The sequence below is a fragment of the Onthophagus taurus genome, chromosome 11 (genome assembly GCF_036711975.1).
Source record: "Onthophagus taurus isolate NC chromosome 11, IU_Otau_3.0, whole genome shotgun sequence".
Taxonomy (NCBI): domain Eukaryota; kingdom Metazoa; phylum Arthropoda; class Insecta; order Coleoptera; family Scarabaeidae; genus Onthophagus; species Onthophagus taurus.
The window spans coordinates 31,380,007-31,400,586 of NC_091976.1; the positions used below are offsets into that span (position 1 = coordinate 31,380,007).

The 20,580-nt window shown below is 31.9% G+C and overlaps 1 protein-coding gene across 4 annotated transcripts in view; it reads left to right on the top strand.

Moving 5' to 3' along the window:
• The window catches only part of ASP (Ankyrin-repeat, SH3-domain, and Proline-rich-region containing Protein), a 147,557-nt gene that overhangs the window by 76,980 nt on the left and 49,997 nt on the right, over positions 1-20,580 (top strand). The window contains exon 1 of one of the 4 annotated variants that reach the window (XM_071200717.1): positions 10,073-10,275. The exons of the other annotated variants lie outside the window; for them this stretch is intronic. The gene's annotated coding sequence lies outside the window, so the exon portion shown is untranslated. Of the gene's footprint in view, positions 1-10,072; positions 10,276-20,580 lie in introns of those variants that run through there. 4 annotated transcript variants of the gene reach the window in all.

Below are 20,580 nucleotides of genomic sequence, written 5' to 3' on the forward strand. Positions count from 1 at the left end.
TCTAAATTTGTACAACTTCAAAAAAGTTCTCTGTAATATTACTTTTGATGGCGAGATATCTAAATGGTCCATTTAACATTTTGAAACCAGGAACAGCATCTCTTAAAGATAACGTTAAATATATGGTAGTAAAGACATCTACAATCGATAAAAAGGTTTAAGACATTTTTACGATTTTCAAATAGAAATTGATATTCAAATATTCTAAGATAAAATTCAATGAATATTTATGTAATTAGTTGCTTACTTTCTTCACTTTGACTAGATACTTACTTTTATTAATTTCATTAACTTTATCTAATTCAATTATTCATAATTTATATTGATATCTCAATTCAAACAATAAAAATAGATTAATTTAAAAAAATCACAATTATTATGTTTATGGGAAATAAGAAATTATTTATTGCACATTTAAACTTCCTTTAAAATGCTTGTAATTTCATCGGTATATCTCAATTCATTCTTGAGATACAATTTTTTGAATTTCCCATTCTATGTATTTAAAACAATCAAAAAGCAGTTGGATTTAAAAAATCGTACTAACGATGTTTATGGAAAATAAGAAATGATTTTTGGCACAATGACTCTTTATCAAATTTGCTTTAAAATGTTCGTTATCACATCGTGATATCACAATTGATTCTTGAGATATGATTCTTTTAATTTTCTATTCTTCGTATTTATCACAATAAAAAGCAGTTGGATTTAAAAATCGTCGCAACGATGTTTATGGAAAGTAAGAAATTCTTTATGCCACAATAACTCTTTATTAAATTTGCTTTAAAATGTTCGTTATCGCATCCTGATATCTCAATTCGTTCTTGAGATAAGAGTTCTTTAATTTTCGATTGTTTAAATCAGAACAAAACTTGCAGAGTTTGATTCAAAAAATCATTACAACGACGTTTATGGAAAATAAGAAATTATTTTTGCCGCACGTCCCTCAAGACGGCTAAACCCGAATGATACTAGTTCACGGTCTTGTGCTAGTTCTAGTATTGCACTTGCACTATCACTAGAATTAACACTAGATCGAGAACTAGAATCATTCGGGTTTAGCCGCACGTCTCTCAAGACGGCTAAACCCGAATGATTCTAGTTCTCGGTCTAGTGTTAGTTCTAGTATTGCACTAATACTATCACTAGAACTAACACAAGACCTAGAACTAGAATCATTCGGGTTTAGCCGCACGTCTCTCAAGACGGCTAAACCCGAATGATTCTAGTTCTCGGTCTAGTGTTAGTTCTAGTATTGCGCTAATACTATCACTAGAACTAATAGACTATCACAAGACCTAGATCACTCGGGTGTAGTATAAGATATTAAAATGCTGCATTTTTTTATTAAACTAAAACCAGAACTAACACAACAATCACTTCGGGTTTAGCCGTCTTGAGAGACGTGCGGCTAAACCCGAATGATTCTAGTTCTAGGTCTTGTGTTAGTTCTAGTGATAGTATTAGCGCAATACTAGAACTAACACTAGACCGAGAACTAGAATCATTCGGGTTTAGCCGTCTTGAGAGACGTGCGGCTAAACCCGAATGATTCTAGTTCTCGATCTAGTGTTAATTCTAGTGATAGTGCAACTGCAATACTAGAACTAACACAGTATTAGCGCAATTATTGCAGTTGCACTATCACTAGAATTAACACTAGATCGAGAACTAGAATCATTCGGGTTTAGCCGCACGTCTCTCAAGACGGCTAAACCCGAATGATTCTAGTTCTCGGTCTAGTGTTAGTTCTAGTATTGCGCTAATACTATCACTAGAACTAACACAAGACCTAGAACTAGAATCATTCGAGTTTAACCGCACGTTTCTTAAGACGGCTAAACCCGAATGGTTCTAGTTCTCGGTCTAGTGTTAGTTCTAGTATTGCTCTAATACTATCACTAGAACTAACACAAGACCTAGAGCTAGAATCATTCGAGTTTAGCCGCACGTCTCTTAAGACGGCTAAACCCGAATGATTCTAGTTCTCGGTCTAGTGTTAGTTCTAGTATTGCGCTAATACTATCACTAGAACTAATAGACTATCACAAGACCTAGATCACTCGGGTGTAGTATAAGATATTAAAATGCTGCATTTTTTTATTAAACTAAAACCAGAACTAACACAAGACCTAGAACTAGAATCATTCGGGTTTAGCCGCACGTCTTTCAAGACGGCTAAACCCGAATGATTCTAGTTCACGGTCTAGTGTTAGTTCTAGTATTGCAGTTGCACTATCACTAGAATTAACACTAGATCGAGAACTAGATTCATTAGGGTTTAGCCGCACGTCTCTCAAGACGGCTAACCCCGAATGATTCTAGTTCTCGGTCTAGTGTTAGTTCTAGTACTGCGCTAATACTATCACTAGAACTAACAGAAGGGAGTAGTCTTGAGAGCAGTCTTGAGAGACGTGCAGCTAAACCCGAATGATTCTAGTTCTAGGTCTTGTGTTAGTTCTAGTGATAGTATTAGCGCAATACTAGAACTAACACTAGACCTAGAACTAGAATCATTCGGTTTTAGCCGTCTTGAGAGACGTGCGGCTAAACCCGAATGATTCTAGTTCTAGGTCTTGTGTTAGTTCTGGTTTTAGTTTAATAAAAATATGCAGCATTTTAATATCTTATACTAAACCCGAGTGATCTAGGTCTTGTGTTAGTTCTAGTGCTAGTATTAGCGCAATACTAGAACTAACACTAGACCGAGAACTAGAATCATTCGGGTTTAGCCGTCTTGAGAGACGTGCGGCTAAACCCGAATGATTCTAGTTCTAGGTCTTGTGTTAGTTCTAGTGATAGTATTAGCGCAATACTAGAACTAACACTAGCCCGAGAACTAGAATCATTCGAGTTTAGCCGTCTTGAGAGACGTGCGGCTAAACCCGAATGTTTCTAGTTCTCGGTCTAGTGTTAGTTCTAGTTTTACACTACCACTATCGCTATCACTATCACTAGCACTATCACTAGCACTATCACTAGCACTATCACTAGAACTAACACAAGAGCTCGAACTAGAATCATTCAGGTTTAGCCGTCTTAAGAGACGTGTGGCTAAACCCGAATGATTCTAGTTTTAGGTCTTGTGTTAGTTCTAGTGGCAGTGGTAAGTAGTGCTAGTTAGCATAAGATATTACAATGCTGTATATTTTTATTGAACTAAAGCTAGCACTATCACTAGAACTAACACAAGACCTAGAACTAGAATCATTCGGGTTTAGCCATACTAAAAGATATGCGGCTAAACCCGGATGTTTCTAGACGGCTTTCTCGATTTTTCCAAGTGTAATTTTTGCTTAAAACTGACTAATAGCAACGTTTCTTTTCAGCATTTCGATTTAAAAATACTCCTACAAATTAAAAAATAGAGTATACTTAATTAGTATTAATGCAATCTAAAATAAATCTGAAACGGAGAAAATCTTGATTAAATGTGTTAATGTAACTGTAGAAGTATTTTAATTATATCACAAGTTCGTGTAAGGTTGAGACGATTTAATAACACAACATAACGATAAGCGAGACGTCGATTTAATATCGATTTAACACGGTGCTTTATTCGTTTATCTATGATCACCCAATCAACAGCAAAAAGGCAATCCAATTATAGCTCTTTCACCTCGTAACGAAAAACCCAATCATGTATCTTCGTTTTTTTTGTACATTTACCCACTTTTTTTTGAACGTATAACGGGATTTTTTTAACAACTATTTATTCACCTACTTATACAATCCATAGAGGCGATATGCAAAGGCAGACCCACGGGTTTTGTCGGAATTTATTCGAAACCGATGCCTACCGTTCTGTTGTAAGATTTGAAGAAGAGAAAAAAAAACGTCTAATTACGTAACTGGCGTAACAAAAGGTTACCGAAGCTCTCGAGGCGTCTCTTTTGAAAGTAAAGAAGCTACGATGATGAGAGAATCTGATTGCTACGCGTAGTTCGGAGAAGGACAAAGTTATATTCGTATTTCCATTACAAATGAGCCGTTAAGAATTTTTTTTTATTGTGTTGTTTGTTCATACCAAAGATGGGATATTGTGTGTTGTAGATTTTAAGTCGTTTGATTAATTTTATTTTTCGGTTTGGGTCGATTCAATTCATTTGGAAAAACTAGTGATGGAAATGACAGTTGGAAAAATCTGGAGTGATGTTAAAGCTCCATCATGTGTTCGATTCACTCTGTCGGAAAATGAATTAGCCACATCAAATGTTTGCTAGCTTTTTCAAATACGATTCAAACGAAAAAATGGAAAGTGAATCAAAATTTTTTTATACTCCATTTAGGTGTGTTACTAAATAATTTATCGAATGTTGCGTAATCTGCCGACAGAATCGGCTTTCTACAACAATTTTGTCGGCTTTCGGTGCGTAAACATTTTAAAGAATTCTTGTCGAACGCAACTCGCCGATCGTTAATTATCTACTTTGCAATTCGGCTGTCAGAATCAGAAATCCCTTTCGCCTCTCCCATTGGATAGCCTCGGGAATTCTAACTTTCTAACATTTTCGATTTATTTTATCAATAGGTTGATATAATAAAACGTGTTTTTAAACTTTTATGTGTATAAATGTTTTAATATGAATGAAATCCGTTGCCTTTTGAAAATGATACGGAAATGTATGGAATATGTAGATTGTAAAATCATTTCGCGGTTCAAAATAACGCATAGAATTTCAACGTTATTTTTGTTTATTTTTTCTTTTTTTCAGTTCCTGCTTTTCGATTTGTTTCGTATATTTTGTTCTACAATAATTAAAATGTTGTTGGATTTTAAAACAAAATTTAAATTTCCAATAAAATATCTTCGCGATTTAACAAGCAAAAACTTCAATTACTCACCCAACCCCCATCATTTTTAATCAAACAATTTTAAGCGACCCACTCTGATTTATTACGCTGTGGGGTGCCATATAAACGAGTCATTTTTCAAAAATTCTTTCTACGCTTACAAATAATATTTATTCTTTCCTATTGAAGTAATGCGAAGATAAATTTCAACTTTGTATACACATAAATTACAGGTATTTAGGCTAATAAAAAAAATAAAAATGCTTTTTAACCCAACGCACAAAGATAATCCCTTGGGAAGGACATAAATGGCCTAGAGCAATGCAACAACATTCCTAAACTACACGGTGGTTACAAGTAACTCCAAAAGGATTTTATAAAAACAACTTGAATTACTCTTATTTTAATACAACATCCCAGAAACGACGACGAATGTAGGAAAGAATCCTATCGTATTCCAAACATTGTTTCCTCAACTCTCTCTCATCTTTTCTGCATGCATAAATACAAGGCGATCTCTCGTGCTATATATACACGGTTTTCGAACCACTCCTCTTCAGATCGGTGTGTAAACAGATCGTATCTCTGTTGGAACGGATGCGATGGAGCTATAACGCATAAAACTCGGCCACATCGGATACGCCTTCCCTTTGCTCCTGTCAACATTCGAATTTATTTGGCAGCATGCAGATGGGCACTCGGCCTCGCACGTTGATTAATGTTTCTATTATGCAGCGATTCGCTTACCAACGTAATGTACGCATGCTCACTCGACTTTAAACTCCATTGATAATGATGTGTCAATAAATTTATAATGTATACAAACTTTAACGTTAAAAGGATTTAAATTCGATCAAACATCGAAATATCTTAATCTCTCCACATAATATAGAATAAAAAGGTTTGACATAAAATTTCATATCATATCAAAATTATTTAAGTTATTATTTAAGCATTCTTTTAAGATATCATACTTGAAAATATCTCAATTTATCTAAAAGATAGGAACGGTACAGTTTAACCCTGATTTTAAGGCTCGTTACTACCATCTTCTGGTTAAGCTATCTAAGGGATTATTACCACGGTTACGGTTATTTTACGCGCTCTGATTGGCTAGTAGATGAGTTTATCTATAAGATAAATTTAACTAAAGGATGGTAGTAATGGATCTAAGTGATTTAATGTTTTCTTAGCCACTTAACCTTATCAATATTAACTCATTTAAAATGTAATGAGTCATATTGCGTTGAGTTCCTTATTAATTAAGCATTCTTTTAAGATATCATACGTGGAAATATCTCAATTTATCTATAAGATAGAAACGATAGAGTTTAACCTTGGTTTTAACCGATTTAATTTCTTCTTAGCCACTTGACTTTATCCATATCGAGTCATTTCAACACAATGAGTCATATTGCGTTGAGTTCATTATTAAGTAAGCTTTGTTTTAAGATATTATACTTGGAAATATCTCAATTTATCTATAAGATAGAAACGGTACAGTTTAACCTTGGTATTAACCGATTTCATTTCTTCTTAACCACTTGACTTTATCAATATCGAGTCATTTCAATGTAATGAGTCATATTGCTTTGAGTTCCTTATTAAGTAAGCTTTCTTTTAAGATATCATACTTGGAAATATCTCAATTTATCTATAAGATACCACGGTATAGTTTAACTCTGGGTTTAACCGATTTTATTTCTTCTTAGCCGCTTGCCTTTATCAATATAAAGTTATTTAAATATAATGAGTCATATTGCGTTGAATTCCTTATTAATTAAGCTTTCTTTTAAGATATCATACATGACAATATCTCCACTTATCTATAAGATAGAAACAATAGAGTTTAACCATGATTTTAACCGATTTCATTTCTTCTTAGTCACTTGACTTTATCAATATCGAATCATTTCAACGCAATGAGTCATATTGCGTTGAGTTCCTTATTAAGTAAGCTTTCTTTTAAGATATCATACTTGGAAATATCTCAATTTATCTATAAGATACCACGGTATAGTTTAACTCTGGGTTTAACCGATTTTATTTCTTCTTAGCCGCTTGCCTTTATCAATATAAAGTTATTTAAATATAATGAGTCATATTGCGTTGAATTCCTTATTAATTAAGCTATCTTTTAAGATATCATTCTTAGAAATATCTCAATTTATCTATAAAATAAAAACGGTGCAGTTTAACCTTGGTTTTAACCGATTTTATTTCTTCTTAGCCACTTGACTTTATCAATATCGAGTCATTTCAATGTAATGAGTCATATTGCTTTGAGTTCCTTATTAATTAAGCTTTCTTTTAAGATATCATACATGACAATATCTCAACTTATCTATAAGATAGAAACAATAGAGTTTAACCATGATTTTAACCGATTTCATTTCTTCTTAGTCACTTGACTTTATCAATATCGAATCATTTCAACGCAATGAGTCATATTGCGTTGAGTTCCTTATTAAGTAAGCTTTCTTTTAAGATATCAGACTTGGAAATATCTCAATTTATCTATAAGATACCACGGTATAGTTTAACTCTGGGTTTAACCGATTTTATTTCTTCTTAGCCGCTTGCCTTTATCAATATAAAGTTATTTAAATATAATGAGTCATATTGCGTTGAATTCCTTATTAATTAAGCTATCTTTTAAAATATCATTCTTAGAAATATCTCAATTTATCTATAAAATAAAAACGGTGCAGTTTAACCTTGGTTTTAACCGATTTTATTTCTTCTTAGCCACTTGACTTTATCAATATCGAATCATTTCAACGCAATGAGTCATATTGCGTTGAGTTCCTTATTAAGTAAGCTTTCTTTTAAGATATCATACTTGGAAATATCTCAATTTATCTATAAGATAGAAACGGTATAGTTTAACTCTGGGTTTAACCGATTTCATTTCTTTTTAGCCACTTAACTTTATCAATAACGAGTCACTTAAATGTAATGGGTTATATTGCGTTGAGTTCCTTATTAATTAAGTTATCTTTTAAGATATCATACTTGGAAATATCTCAATTTATCTATAAAATAGAAAAAGTTCAGTTTAACCTTGGTTTTAACCGATTTTATTTCTTCTTAGCCACTTGACTTTATCAATATCGAGTCATTTCAATGTAATGAGTCATATTGCTTTGAGTTCCTTATTAATTAAGCTTTCTTTTAAGATATCATACATGACAATATCTCAACTTATCTATAAGATAGAAACAATAGAGTTTAACCATGATTTTAACCGATTTCATTTCTTCTTAGTCACTTGACTTTATCAATATCGAATCATTTCAACGCAATGAGTCATATTGCGTTGAGTTCCTTATTAAGTAAGCTTTCTTTTAAGATATCATACTTGGAAATATCTCAATTTATCTATAAGATAGAAACGGTACAGTTTAACCTTGGTTTTAACCGATTTCATTTCATCTTAACCACTTGACGTTATCAATATCGACTCATTTCAATGTAATGAGTCATATTGCTTTGAGTTCCTCATTAATTAAGCTGTCTTTTAAGATATCATACATGACAATATCTCAACTTATCTATAAGATAGAAATGATAGAGTTTAACCCTGATTTTAACCGATTTTATTTCTTCTTAGCCACTTGACTTTATCAATAACGAGTCATTTCAATGCAATGAGTCATATTTTGTTGAATTCCTTATTAATTAAGTTATCTTTTAAGATATCAGGCTTGGACATATCTCAATTTATCTATAAGATAGAAACGGTATAGTTTAACCCTGATTTTAACCGATTTCATTTCTTCTTAGCCGCTTACCTTTATCAATATCAAGTTATTTAAATATAATGAGTCTTATTGCGTTGAATTCCTTATTAATTAAGCTATCTTTTAAGATATCATTCTTAGAAATATCTCAATTTATCTATAAAATAAAAACGGTACAGTTTAACCTTGGTTTTAACCGATTTAATTTCTTCTTAGCTACTTGACTTTATCAATATCGAGTCATTTCAACGTAATGAGTTATATTGCTTTGAGTTTTTTATTAAGTAAGCTTTCTTTTAAGATATCATACATGACAATATCTCAACTTATCTATAAGATAGAAACGATACAGTTTAACCCTGGTTTTAACCGATTTCATGTCTTTTTAGCCTCTTGACTTTATTAATATTATGTTTTCTTAAGATATTATACTTAAAAATATCTCAATTTATCAATAAAATAGAAACGTATTTAATTTCTTCAAACAGTTTTAGATCGAGATACTCAAAGAGATTAATGTTGTTTTTCCTGAATTAGTTAATATTTATTATAGGTATTTATTAAAATAAAATGCAAATTGCTATTGAAGGAATACAAAGATTTATTATAAACATAGAAAATATTTGCAGTTTTAATGGAGTACATAATTATGTTTTAACATTCTAATTCATTCCATTTCCTTTCACGATTACATGAAAGAACTTAATTAGGTTCGTTTAATGAATATTTATACACCAGATTCCATATCCTACTCTTCTACTATATAATTCGATGTTTACATCCTCCCAGAAAGTGAAATATACAACAAAGTTTTTCACGTCCGTTGGAGTTAATAGTTTCCTGGTTTTAATATAAATTTCAAGATAAATTTAAGATAAAAATCTTGTTATTTGTTGATTATAAATTTAAGTTGAAGAATCAATTGTGGGTCTACGTCGTGTTCTTAGTTAATGAACCGTTCAAAGTTAGTAATGCAAACTGCCGGTATCAGGATACGAGCGCAATATCCGATTGGAGACCGATGGGTGGGTCAGGGGCAACCTCCGCCCCGAATTACGTCCGTTTGGGTAATTAAAGCGACCGTGGGTAGATTGCTCACTAACCGGCGATTGCAAAGCTGCTTTTGATTGATTTTCAAACGGCGACAACATACATCAACTTTCCCACGGTGTTAACTCCGAAAATTCAATATAACTTTAATCTTTCATCGATACAACTAATTTTTCATATCACCACAAACAGAGAGTATATTCAAATTTAACATAAATCAGTTCCAGTTCGTCTGGAGTTAACGAAATAATTACAGAGTCTGTGACCGTCCCTGAAAGAGACAGAAAAGCTGTAAGAGACGGGGATCACGTGATCGTCTGAAACGGCTCTAAATATACACGGAATCTTAATCGGCACAACGCTTCCTTCTCATAGTGACTGCTCGACTCGGCGAGAGTCACGAGAAATCGGGAAACTTAGAAGTTTAAAGTTTTTCTTCGTATATTGATCCACGATGGAACTTGACATGTCTTGTTATCCACCAGGGGCCATAGGAAACAGTGTCAGTGAAAGCGTGTTGGGGTCCGACGGTGTAGAAGTCGAGGACCGTCTGGTTGCTTTACGTTGGGTTAACCATGAAAAAAGGCATAGCACTCCGGAATGCGTGACAAGGGATTTTGTTGTATCCCTTGCCACGGATAGATTATCAACGTTGCAAAGATCTTTAAAATGGGCAGGATTAAAATTAGTAAGTATTTTTTAATTTACAAATTTACATAAAGTTTTACGTTCTTTTCTGGCACTAAAAACGAAAAGGTTTTACCGCCTACGTTTCGTCCGTAACATTAACATATCTGATGGTTAAGGAATTCAAGTGATGTAACAGTATCAAAAAAAAAACAATTCAATAAAAAACATATAAAATACGGTTTTATTCCGTGTTTAATAAACGTATCGCTTTTGATTAAAAAATACGTTCAATAACCTATGTTTTTTCATTGGGTTTTATGGAAAAACTATTTTATATGTATAAAACCCATTTATGTCTGTAACAACTATAAATTTTTATATAAAAACTTTGATAATCCCTTTATAAATAAATCCTCGGGGATTACTCTGGTATTTTTAAATTGGGTCGAAAGGTGAGCGAATTATATCGAATAAAATTGGGTTGATTATTTGATTGCAAACGTTCTAAATACTGTAATAAAACAAGATATATGAGATTGAAATCCTTAATAATTAGGCTTTTATTTGAGATATCAGTCATCAAAATATCTCAATCTGTCCAAATGATATAAAGTAAAAAGTTTTAGTTTAATACTAAATGTATAAACTTTACAAATACCTTTATGATAAACGATACATACAGTGGATTAAAATAAATTATATCATATATCGTACATAAAAATATCTCAATTTATCCCAAAGATATAGTATAAGCCTAGTTTTAACAGATTTAATCTTTTCTAGAGAATCTGACTTTATTGATTTCGAGGCATTCAAATATAAAGTGCCATATTACATTGAATTCCTTATTAACTAAAATCTCTTTTAAGATATTACTCGGTGCAATATCTTGATTTTCCCATTAATTATTAAAAGACATGATATTCATCGCAATTTCCTTCCTTTTAATCCATATCGAGTAACTTGATTATAAACGTTCTAAATACTATAATGAAACAAGATATATCACATCGAAATTTTTAAGAATTAGGCTTTTATTTGAGATATCAATCATCAAAATATCTCAATATATCCAAATGATACAAAGAAAAAGTCTTGGTTTAGTACTAAATGTTTAAACTTTGCAAAAACCTTGATGATAGACGTTCCGTATATTGGATTAAAATAAATCATATCACATTAAAATCGTTGTTATTTACGCTTTCTTTTAAGATATCGTACATGGAAATATCTCAATTTATCCCAAAGATATAAACGGTATAGTATTAGGCTGGTTTTAACAGATTTAATCTTTTCTAGAGAACCTGACTTTATTGATTTCGAGGCATTCAAATATAAGGTGCCACATTACATTGAATTCCTTATTAATTAAGATATCTTTTAAGATATTACTCGTTGTAATATCTTGATTGTCCCAATAATTATTAAAAGAAGTGATATTCTTTGCAATTTCTTTCATTTTAATCTATATCGAGTAACTTGATTATAAACGTTCTAAATACTAAAATGAAACAAGGTATATCACATTGAAATTTTTAAGAATTAGGCTTATATTTGAGATATCATTCATCAAAATATCTCAATATATCCAAATGATATAAAGAAAAAGTCTTGGTTTGGTACTAAATGTTTAAACTTTGCAAAAACCTTGATGATAGACGTTTCGTGCATTGGATTAAAATAAATTATATCACATTAAAATCGTTGTTATTTACGCTTTCTTTCAAGATATCGTACATAAAAATATCTCAATTTATCCCAAAGATATAAACGGTATAGTATAAGCCTGGTTTTAACAGATTTAATCCCTTCTACAGAACCTGACCTTATTGATTTCGAGTCATTCAAATATAAGGTGTCACATTACATTGAATTCCTTATTAATTAAGATATCTTTTAAGATATTACTCGTTGCAATATCTTGATTGTCCCAATAATTATTAAAAGAAATGACATTCTTTGCAATTTTCTTCTTTTTAATCTATATCGAGTAACTTGATTATAAACGTTCTAAATACTATAATGAAACCAGACATATCACATTGAAATTCTTAAGAATTAGGCTTTTATTTGAGATATCATTCATCAAAATATCTCAATATATCCAAATGATATAAAGAAAAAGTCTTGGTTTAGTACTAAATCTTTAAACTTTGCAAAAACCTTGATGATAGACGTTTCGTATATTGGATTAAAATAAATTATATCACATTAAAATCGTTGTTATTTACGCTTTCTTTTAAGATATCGTCCATGAAAATATCTCAATTTATCCCAAAGATATAAACGGTACAGTATAAGCCTGGTTTTAACAGATTTAATGTTTTCTGGAGAACCTAACCTTATTGATTTCGGATCATTCAAATATAAAGTGCCACATTGCGTTGAATTTATTATTAATTTAGCTTTCTTTTAAGATATTACTCAGTGAAATATCTTGATTTTCCCAATAATTATTAAAAGAAGTGATATTCATTACATTTTCCTTCTTTTTAATCTATATCGAATAACTTGATTATAAACGTTCTAAATACTATAATGAAACAAGATATATCACATTGAAATTTTTAAGAATTAGGCTTTTATTTGAGATATCATTCATCAAAATATCTCAATATATCCAAATGATATAAAGAAAAAGTCTTGGTTTTGACTAAATGTTTAAACTTTGCAAAAACCTTGATGATAGACGTTTCGTATATTGGATTAAAATAAATCATATCACATTAAAATCGTTGTTATTTACGCTTTCTTTTAAGATATCGTACATGGAAATATCTCAATTTATCTCAAAGATATAAACGGTATAATATTAGCCTAGTTTTAACAGATTTAATCTTTTCTAGAGAACCTGACTTTATTGATTTCGAGGCATTCAAATATAAGGTGCCACATTACATTGAATTCCTTATTAATTAAGATATCTTTTAAGATATTACTCATTGCAATATCTTGATTGTCCCATTAATTATTAAAAGACATGATATTCATCGCAATTTCCTTCTTTTTAATCCATATCGAGTAACTTGATTATAAACGTTTTAAATACTATGTATAATGAAACAAGATATATCACATTGAAATTTTTAAGAATTAGGCTTTTATTTGAGATATCATTCATCAAAATATCTCAATATATCCAAATGATATAAAGAAAAAGTCTTTGTTTTGACTAAATGTTTAAACTTTGCAAAAACCTTGATGATAGACGTTTCGTGCATTGGATTAAAATAAATCATATCACATTAAAATCGTTGTTATTTACGCTTTCTTTTAAGATATCGTACATGGAAATATCTCAATTTATCCCAAAGATATAAACGATATAGTATTAGCCTGGTTTTAACAGATGTAGTCTTTTCTATAGAACCTGACCTTATTGATTTCGAGGCGTTCAAATATAAGGTGCCACATTACATTGAATTCCTTATTAATTAAGATATCTTTTAAGATATTACTCGTTGCAATATCTTGATTGTCCCAATAATTATTAAAAGAAGTGATATTCTTTGCAATTTCTTTCATTTTAATCTATATCGAGTAACTTGATTATAAACGTTCTAAATACTAAAATGAAACAAGATATATCACATTGAAATTTTTAAGAATTAGGTTTTTATTTATGATATGAGTCATCAAAACATCTCAATCTGTCCAAATGATATAGATAAAAAGTCTTGGTTTAGTACTAAAGCTTTAAACTTTGCAAAAACCTTGATGATAGACGTTTCGTATATTGGATTAAAATCAATTATATCACATTAAAATCGTTGTTATTTACGCTTTCTTTTAAGATATCGTACATGGAAATATCTCAATTTATTCCAAAGATATAAACGGTACAGTATAAGCCTGGCTTTAACAGATTTATCCCTTCTTGAGAACCTGACCTTATTGATTTCGTGTCATTCAAATATAAGGTGCCACATTACATTGAATTCCTCATTAATTAAGATATCTTTTAAGATATTCCTTATTGAAATATCTTAATTATCCCAATAATTATTAAAAGAAGTGATATTCATTGCAATTTCCTTCTTTTTAATCCATACCCAGTAACTGGATAACAAACGTTTTAAATACTATAATGAAACAAGATATATCATATTGAAATTTTTAAGAATTAGGCTTTTATTTGAGATATCATTCATCAAAATATCTCAATATATCCAAATGATATAAAGAAAAAGTCTTGGTTTGGTACTAAATGTTTAAACTTTACAAAAACCTTGATGATAGATGTTTCGTGCATTGGATTAAAATAAATCATATCACATTAAAATCCTTGTTATTTACGCTTTCTTTTAAGATATCGTACATGGAAATATCTCAATTTATTCCAAAGATATAAACGGTATAGTATAAGCCTGGTTTTAACAGATTTAAGTTAAAATTACAGTTTTATTGCAAATAGGTAAGGACATGCTTTATAAAAAAGAAACCTTATTACTTGGCGAATAATTTAAGATAAAAAAGATGAGGCATTCCATTTAAAAAAAAAAATGAGATATGGCTATTTCAAGTTTTTGGTATTGAGTACAATATTACGAACACCCTGTAGAAGGTTACCAGATTTTTATAGGGGCATGAAGTTACTGTAACTATGCATTAATAATCTACAAAAGATTTTAATAAATTGGGTATGCTTTCTTTTATAGACACGTGCAGACGGAGATTTTTTCACAACATGTTGAATATTTCAAAAACGGTAAAATTTTGGTATAGGTAATGCTTAACAAAAAGTATGTCGAATTTTAAGGGTAATTCAAAAATGTAATAAAATATGGGGTGTTCCATTTAAATTTACGAAGTTGTACCTTGTACTTTGTTTTTGTAACAGCCTGTATAAACAAAAATATACACCAAACAACTTTATATATAAACATTTTCTTCTAGCGACACCCTGTAAGGAGATATCGTCCGATATCGCACTAATTGGACATCCTGTATATTGAATTAAAATAAATTAGATCACACTAAAATCCTTATTATTTAAGCTTTCTTTTAAGATATCATACATAAAAATATCTCAATTTATCCAAAAGATAAAAAGGTAGAACTTGTTTTGCAACAACTGTAAATTTATATATAAAAACTTTGATAATCCCCTTATAAATTAATCCTCTGGGATTAGTCTGGTATTTTTAAATTGGGTCGAAAGGTGACCGAATTACATCGTGTAAAACTGGACTTGTTTAAATTTTTAATCGCTTTAAGAGATGATTGTTTACTAGTTAACCTTGTTAGCTTCGAGGGTATATGTATAAAGTTATTTATTTGGTACAAACCTTGAAACCCCTCAAAGTCTTTAAACTGGCCTAAACGAAACGAGCAATTTATAAACTAAACATCGACTGTTTACATTCCATTATGGCTCGCTATGACTAGCACCGACGTTATTTACACCTGCCGCGTGCACCTGCAACCGTATCTAAATAACCCGCGTTAATTAGAAGTGAACAGCCTGGAGGTTTTTTCTGTCTTTTTCTTAAGACACGCTAATATTGCGTATAATTATCACAAGCTCGATATTTATTGAACCACCGCTGTTTTAATAAATAATACAAAAGTTAAATTGAAATCATAATTCAAACGACATATTTCAGTTCCACATAATCGAAAATTCAGTTATGAAACAAAAAATAAAAAAAAACCTGTCCATATGTTTTATTTCGCTGTAGTAAATGTATGTGGCACGTGAAATAAAACGTGTCCGAATTTTCCAGGTACTACCGTGTCAGCTAACGTAATTATTTATCAATACCATGTGCGGAACGAACAAATTTTCCAACGCTCACTGAAACATCGGAAATATTTTTCTCCCTCAATTTCAAACGAACTGATTACGAGATTTTCAGCAAAATGAATCCGCATCCGCATTAATTCAATATCGATCAGAAACTTGGAAAATACATCATGTGTATAGCGACACGTAAGTTTTATAAAATGTAGTTAAGCAAATCCTTGTTATGTTTTCGCGAAGACTGCACACGTTCCGCGGAAAGCATTTCGCCCACCAACCACGCAATTTCCTTTCGTAAAATGAAATTTCGCTCTCCATTCCAACCTCTTATTTTCCAATTTGCTCCCAAGTGTTGCTCCGAAACGAAGAAATATTGCTAAAACGAATAACAAACAAATTTAAACCGCAAAACTTTTGTATATTACAAATGATACACCAGTAGTAGTTGGGTTATTTGCCGTTATTATATTGTGTGTATCCTTAAAAGCGAAGAATATTCTTGAGCAGGAAATAGTAAATGGTTTTATAAATATGTATGAAGTCGCGGAGTATGTTTAGAATATCGACGGCATTTACGTTCTTACCTTTTACGAGTGCTTCTACTACACGCATACGGGCATTAAATTGCTGCATTAATATCGATTAAATTACCAATAGATAGCTTACTATCGCTGTCATTATACCATTCGGTTAGTATCAATACATTAGTTTAGGTTATGTGGAATTAATTCATACATACAAACTACTTTATTTAGATTTTAAAACTCTATACATATAAAAATAATCGATAGGTTAGTTGTCGTCCACGTGCCTATAAACCGGAGGCCATTTGGGCATTCCATTTTGTGCCTTTCACGAGGTCGATGGGCTTATAGCCAGTCTATTAGGTAATTATTTAACGCCGTTGCGAAAGACATACGTCCATTAATAATCTGCAGAGTCAGTTGACGTACTCTCGCACGCCCTCCCTACGGCGATGACTCGTTCAAGCATTACTCCACGCGCTTCGAGTTGACCATCAAAGCCTCAAATCGTTACTAAACTTTACTAACTGAAACAATGTCACTAACTGATTCTAATGGTACATGTTACTAAAACCAATCGAAACATTTTATTAACATTGTTACGAAATCGGTGGGGTAATTGAACTACTTTAATCGAATTACACCAAAGTCAAGTGGTATTAAACGGATCCCCATCAAATCCTACGTATTTAAACTTTGTAGGAGTTCGAAGTATTTATTTATATCTTACAATTAAATTCTAAGGTCAAGATTTCGTTTAAAGTTTAATTTTGGTATATACAGAAGTTGTGATACAAAATTTATATTAATAGTATCATCTAATCTTCCGTTAGCAATATTTAGCCTTCTGAAAGTAGTAATTAGTCTTTGCTAAGCAATATCTCATCTATACTAAGCAGAATTTAACGTTCTCCAAACAATATTTAGTTTTCTATTAACTATATAGCTCTTTCTCGATAGTGCCCCCAGTCTTCTGCAAGCAGTATTTAGTCTTGGATTAGCAGTATTTAGTCAATTATACCAGGTCTTCTGAAACTAGTAATTAGACTTTGCTAAGCAGTACCTAAGCTATATTAAGTAGAACACTATTGCTGTCACAAGATTAGATAGTGTTAACAAAGGACTAGATATGGCTTACAGATGACAAGAACATCTTTTTAGACCCACTTTTACCACCTCTTGATAAATTTATCCGATAGATAAATCCAGCTTTTAGCCAATGAGAGCACTTAAAACCGCAGTAACCATGGCAACTGTCCTCTAGATGGTAAAAGTGGGCCTTAGGCTGGCAGAAAGTTAGATACTGCTATCAGAGGATAAAGTAGTGCTTAAGATGGCTATTCCTCATTATAAGAGATTGATTACCGACAGAAGACTAGATGGTGCTATCAGAGGACGGCATACTGCGTACAAATAATTAAACAGAGTAAGGATGTGTCAAAATATTAGCAAAGACCACGGGACGCATTGAAAATCGAAAAGGGTAGAAGGAAGATAGATTGTGTGGGGATTATTGGGAGACTATATGCTGAGGTAACGAGTTAATGGAGGGAAGTATGGAGTGAGAGGGCGTATGGGGTGAGGAACTGTCTATATTTCTCTTTTATTTTTAATGCTAAATGACCATTTTTATGGATATGATTTGCTTTATTAATTTATAACATTTATTTATTATTATTTATTACATTAAACTAGTTTTAACCTATCTTTCATTGAAAGGAGCCAGAGGTGTTGGAAATTTTATAGCTTTTGAAACTCGATGCCACCTTTTTTCTTATTAAACAAAGTTTTAATACCTCTGGGTATCATGGCTGATGCTACTCATGGAGCGGTTGGATTTCCCAATAAATCTGGTTAGATGATGCAGACTGAATTCTTAACATTTATGGAGCTCTGCACATAAATGCACATAAACATCTACCAGGTCTTTAGAAATTAGTAATTAGTCTTTGCTAAGCAGTATCTGATCTATATTAAGCAGAATTTGACGTTCTACAAATAATATCTATTTTTTTGTTAGCAATACAGAATTGTTTTAACAGTACCAAGTCTTCTGCAAACAATATCTAGTCTTCTATTAGCAGTATTTAGTCTTGAATTAGCAGTATTTAGTCTTTAGTCAGCAATATCATGTCTTCTAAAAGTAGTAATAACTCTATCCTACGCAGTATCTGATCTATGCCAAGCAGAATTTAACATTATGCAAACAAAATTTAATTTTCATCAAGTTTTTTTTGATTTTTTTTGACCTCATCAAGTATGCAACCAATAACGCAATTTGCGTATTTCAATACGAATACTGTGATATTGGTTGCATACTTGCAATGATGACGTCGGGTACGATAATTAATTAACACAGTATAGCAAACAGTATTTAATCTTCATTTTCACTTTGTCTTAGATGGTGTTTATAAAAAAATTGTTTATTATAAGATTTATATATGAACGTGATAATATTTTAGAACTTAAAATAGTTAAAAATTTCCTATATAGATAGATTATTTTTATCTAAATTAAAACATTAAGTTTTCTTTCAAATGTAACTTCCTGAAATGTTACTCCCTTAACGAACGGTCTCCCATCAGCTCTTTTCGGATGGGTTTCTTCCGAGTTCGTCGCGCGGAATAAATGCAACATTAAAGTTATCTACCTCGAGTCTCCGACTGGCAGAGATCGGCGTGGTCGTTAGTGACCGGGAAATAATGGTACGGTCTTTCTAGGTCAGGAAATTAAAGAGGAATTTCACGCATCCAACGCGACAAATGTGCCAAGATAATTGATTTGAAAAGAAATCGAAATGTCAACGGTGTACACACGCCTTGACGCCGCAAATGGGTGCAGTCTAGACATGGGTTTGGCCTTCCGACTCACTGTCTGTATATGTTAAATCAAACGCGATCGGGGCAGATATTACCAACAACAAACCAGACGGCGGTGCGTTGAGTCATCCAAAAAAAAACGAAAAAGAAGTTTGACATCATCGACATATCGAAGCGTAAAATTACTCAATTAAGAGACGATTTGGTAGGCCACTGTATAAAGAGTACAAAGTATACAAAGTACACAAAGTACAGTTGGAGTTTGTTTCCTCTCGGGTTTACTGCCCATAAAGTAGGCGGACAATACTGACGTATTCACTGTTAACGTTTCAATTCCCGGATGGTGAAAGGATGTACTAGATCCGGTCATTTATTATTAGTTTTATATCCCTATTGATTAATAATTTTTAATTAATTTTCAATTTTGTTTTACTAAAGAAACCAATCTCATTTTTAATCCTATCAGTTTCAACGATGACACTTGAAATTAATCGGAATTCTTCTCGATGAACTTGGTTTAGATCTAATTAAGCGGCAACTCCTTTGGGATCGACTTCCGCACGATCGAGCGTTCTTCGGTGACCGGACTTCCATGCGGATAATTGGATCTGTGCGCGTTATTTATCACGCCGTTTGTCACAATTCGATATAAAAGAGGAGTCAAGAGGAGTGCGTTTCGCCCCTCGACTGGAGAGCGAAAGAAAAAAGGAAGAGATAACCCCGAGAAGGAAGTAAATAAAAAAAAGGATTCCCTTGACTCCGGAGACACCAAGGAAAAGGCTTCTCTCGGGTGGAATTTGGAATGGGTGCGACGAAACAATGGAAAAGTTGCTAGACGCGCGAACAATGGGGTTTATCGCCCTAAAATATAGTTACTGGGGGATGTGTTTCGACTAGAAACGGTCTTTAAGTCTTGTATTTATCCCCAACTATTCTGGACGCAATTCTTAAACCTAGTAAGAAGCTAAAATAAATTCAATTTCTTTGAGTGTCGAGAAGAAGCGGGTGTTTTAAGGGGCTCTTTATAGGTTATTCCAACTGAATTTTCCGCGGAAAGCTGTAATGGAATGTCCTTCAATTGTAATCGCTCCCCTTTTGTCCGTTGACGCTTTCTGTTGTGGCAACACAAACGTGTACTCGCCTGTCGTTGACATTGAGTGTTCTATATCAAAATCATTCGTGATGTATTTTCTAAAAATCAAAATGATATATTGATTTTTCCTCCAACAGTTATTTTGTTAGTACCTTAATTAAGTATTCAGGTCACACAATAATTA